We start from the raw sequence: 5,000 nt of genomic DNA on the forward strand, positions 1-5,000 counted from the left end.
ACGGGGCGATGTGACGCTGTTCCTTTTCGCGCTTACCAGCTGACCGCTTACCCCGTGTGGAGAGCTCTCCCGCTGCGACCAGTTTGTCCAGTTAGCTCGCCGTGTAGGTCGGCGGACTTGAGATGCAGAGAGGAGATGACCACAACAACAAGGTTCGAGTCTGGAGAAGAGTGGGTCCAGAAATCAGGTAAGACAAAAACAGAATCCAAAAAATAAAATGAACGAGTGAATAACAGGGTGAGAATGTGGTAAAATCTGAAAACGTGGTAAAAACCAGACGAGGGTTTTTCTTTTTCTGGACGGCTTTTGAAAATCGTTGGTTGGGTTTTAGGGACGTAAGTGGGTGGGCGGGTCAATCAATAAAATTGGTTGGGTTTAGGGAAGGAGGAGGCTGGGTCAGTCGATTGGTCGGCCGGCCAGTCAGTCATCCAGTCATTCAGTCAGACAGACAGACATTCGGTCGACAGCGGCCTCTGGTGGATTTACGTGAGAACAGCGGGCGTGAACGACACTTGCGAGAGAAATTCGAGATATGAAAAAGCGCACGCAGCGCCCTCTCGTGGACTCGCGTAAACAAAACAGCAAAAATACGTACCTCCCGGGACGTATTTTGCGGTCTCCAGAAGCGTTCACGTGACTACGTTTTCAGAATGAGCCTGGGTTGGTTGTTTTCCACTTGCTTTCATCTTGTCACTGATGTATAACCGAATCCCTGGGCTACTTAGAATTAAGATATGATTGATTATGAAAACATAATCCTTCAAGATGTCGAATTATTTGAGATTTTGCAGGAGCTGTCGGAGAGTGCGACCTATCGAAACATCGCTCGCTAGCGCCCCCTGATTCGCAAAAACAAAAACTGAAAAAAACGTAGCTCCTGGGATGTATTTTACACTCCCCGGAAATATATACAGGGGTATGTATCAACATTGATCCTGGGTTGGATATATATTCCCAGGGCTACATATTTGAGAACCGGGAAATATGTACCCTGCTACATATGCCCTCCCTGTGCCAGGATATGCTTTCACAAATCCACTAGAGGCTGCCATGTACATTTTTGACTATTTCAAATACGCTATTGGGGCATGTTGTACCATATCTGCCGTTTCTCATAAATCCACCAGAGGCCGCTGTGGGCAATTCTGCCAATCTCAATGTCCTTCTCGAGCATCAGTGAAAGAGAAGCCTGTCAGTGTGTCATTCGTGTATCAGCTTGCTATGAACAGTCCCACCTCCATCCCTTAACCCAACCGATAGTGTTTTCAGAAGTGTTTTCGATAGTGGTTTCTTTAACCATCCTTCACCTGACTCAAACTATGGTCAGTTTCACTTAACGCCCCAAGTCCAACGCTGTTCGAGCCAAGCAAGAAAACAAACAAGTTATGTTGGAAAAAGTCAGTGGTAGCGCAATAAGAAAAAGAAGTTGTAGGCATCGATACACCACCCCGTAGCATTCGTTTTTACACACAAAATGCAGCCATACATAGACCCGGGTACATATTTCCTGGCTCTCAAATATGTAGCCCTGGGCACATATTCCCAATCAGCATGTGTTGTTTAATCTTGTCTTTACTTTTGCCTGTATTAGTGGTTTTCAAAAACACATCCTCACTCCCAACTCATCCCATAATGACACCTGTCATCACATTTCGTCATTCAGTGTCTTAGCGTTTAGCTATTTGGAGTATCTGTCAGATTTAATAGTTTGCACTCTTCAACACCAAACTGGTGGTGCTTCATAAAGCTTTCTGAAGCTATACAACATCTTTATGCTAAGAACAGGGTAAACAGATCATTCAATTCTTGCCAACTATTTTCAATGTAAAGTAGCTAAACTCTACTTTTAATTCCTGATAAAACGGCGTTTAGCAAGTTAGTTTTACCGTAAGAAATATTGTCATCGCAACACCCAACAACAATATCGCAGCAATATTTTTCCAGTGTCATGCTGCCCTAACTAAAACCCATACTGGGATATTGTTTCCTTTCCACTAGGCTGAATTCTTATGCTGTGTTCAAACCAGACGTGTCTTGTGTGAATAAACGGCGCTATTCGCTCGTAAATAGACGCATAAACATTTTGTTTACTCGCGTCATTAGCAAGTCAAGTTCGCTTCATTAATGGATGAAATTCACTTCACTATAGAGGCCGATTTGCAAGATGTGCGGGGCTTCTGTCTGCCCGGTGACTCTAGCTTCGTTGCTAAATGGCTAACGTGGATTTTACTGAGAGATTAGCAGTAATTCGTGTGCTTTAGGAAGGTTGAAAAACAGCATCGATATGTTTGGAGCCGTGTCTGAGTCCACTAGACCCTTTCAGAGGTGCACCCTGCTCTGTGAGTTCATCAACTCCTCCAGAAACTATACCTGGATGATGATGGAGGTTTTCAGCTGTGCTTCTGACTAATAATACTGACGTTAAAGTGGCTTTGAAAAAATTCAAATCTGCTTTTATTCGAGTCGAAATAAAACCAATAAGACTTTCTCCAGAAGAACAAATATTATAGGAAATTAAATAAATACAAATAATAAAATTAATTAATAATTAAACGTTTTATTTATTTATTTATTTAAATATAATTAATTAAAGAAATAATTTATAATTCAACACAGTTAAATTAAAAAAAAATTTTTATTCATTTACTTATTTAAATGAAATTTATAAAGCAAATCATTTATGTTTATAATTAAAAACAATAAAATTAATTTAATATTTTTTTATTTAAATGAAATAATAAAAAAATAATAATTCAATACAATTAAATTAATTTAAAAAATTTCATTTATATATTTAAATTAAATTAATAAAACAAATCATTTATATATTTATAGTTAAATAAAAATAATAAAATTCTAGCCCAAATAAAACAAAAAAGACTTTCTCCAGAAGAAAAAATATTATAGGAAATTAAATAAATAAAAATAATAAAATTAATTAATCAATAAAAAAATTGTATTTATTTAAACGGAATTAATTAAATAAATAATTTATAATTCAATACAGTTAAATTAAAAATACATTTTATTCATTGACTTATTTAAATGAAATTAATAAAACAAATCATTTATATGTTTATAATTAAAAATAATAAAATTAATTTAATATTTTTTTTTATTTAAATGAAATAATAAAAAATTATAATTCAAAACCATTAAATAAATTTTTAAATCATTTATGTATTTAAATAAAATAAATAAAACAAATAATTTATATATTTATAGTTAAATAAAAAGAATAAAATTCTAGCCCCAAAAAAACCAATAAGACTTTCTCCAGAAGAACAAATATTATAGGAAATTAAATAAATACAAATAATAAAATTAATTAAATAATTAAACATTTTTATTTATTTATTTAAATATAATTAATTAAATAAATAATTTATAATTCAACACAGTTAAATTAATCAATTAATTTTATTCATTTACTTATTTAAATGAAATTAATAAAACAAATCATTTATATGTTTATAATTAAAAATAATAAAATTAGTTTAATATTTTTTTATTTTTTTATTTAAATGAAATAATAAAAAATTATAATTCAAAACAATTAAATTAATTTTTAAAAAATCCTTTATGTATTTAAATAAAATAAATAAAACAAATAATTTATATATTTATAGTTAAATAAAAAGAATAAAATTCTAGCCCAAATAAAACAAATAAGACTTTCTCCAGAAGAAAAAATATTATAGGAAATACTGTGAAAAATTCCTTGCTCTGGTAAACATTATTTGGGAAATTTTTGACAAAGAAAAATCAAAGGACTGTTTATATAAATACTTCTTCTACTGACTAGCTAATATGTGATGATCACCTTATCACTAATGTTGAATCCTGTACATGATAGCAAACTTTCCAGGTCGTCACCATTATGCCACACAGGATATATATTTGCTTGACACAATATTTTGATTATTTTTACTGTATTTGTATTAGCTCAGAGCCTTCTGCCCAGGCCGGACAGCATGCCAAATATGCCTAAATAATGCAATTATCAGAAAGTACAAACTCTTCAATACAGCTGGCAAATAGAAAGGCAGAATTTAAATAAATAAATAAATAAAAGAGAAGTAATATATACATTTTGGAGAATGTTTCATTTTGACTTTTGACACAGCTCTTTTATAGCTCCAGGAGGATTACACTTCATTACGCAAGAAGCAATATACACTCACCGGCCACTTTATTAGGTACACCTGTCCAACTGCTTGTTAACACTAATTACTAATCAGCCAATCACATGGCAGCAACTCAATGTGTTTAGGCATGTAGACATGGTCAAGACGATCTGCTGCAGGTCAAAGCGAGCATCAGAATGGGAAAGAAAGGGGATTTAAGTGACTTTGAACGTGGCATGGTTGTTGCTGCCAGACGGGCTGGTCTGAGTATTTCAGAAACTTATGAGCTGGTTGTTTGGACATGACAATGAGTTCACTGTACTCAATTGTCCTCAACAGTCACCAGATATCAATCCAATAGAGCACATTTGGGATGCGGTGGAACGGGAGATTCGCATCATGGATGTGCAGCCGACAAATTAAGATTAAGGCAGTTCTGAAGGCAAAAGGGGGTCCAAGCCGTTACTAGTAAGGTGTACCTAATAAAGTGGCCGGTGAGTGTACATCATTACTGTAACTTTAAGATATTAATCGCAGGAAGGAAATGCTTGAATGGTTATACAGCACACTCAAAAGGAGCTGTGTTGCTTTCCCCCCCAATATAATCGTCTTTAACTCCTTACCCACCAGCACTCAAACCTCCATCTCTGCCTTTGTAAACTTCTGCTCGCTGCCCTTTCCCCCTCAGCTTCAGTTAATTCGGCGACACACTGAAAATGTAACTCGCGGTTACCTTCAGGACGTTGATTATTATTAAACTAAGTCTTCTCATGTGTTTTGGAACCGACATACTCACGATAAGCAGGTTTTGGATTAATCAACCGAGAGTTCAGGATATAGCAGATGATGAAATGAGCCGAACTTTCTGGAATA

This window comes from Danio aesculapii, chromosome 4 (assembly GCF_903798145.1).
Source record: "Danio aesculapii chromosome 4, fDanAes4.1, whole genome shotgun sequence".
NCBI classification, from domain to species: Eukaryota; Metazoa; Chordata; class Actinopteri; order Cypriniformes; family Danionidae; genus Danio; species Danio aesculapii.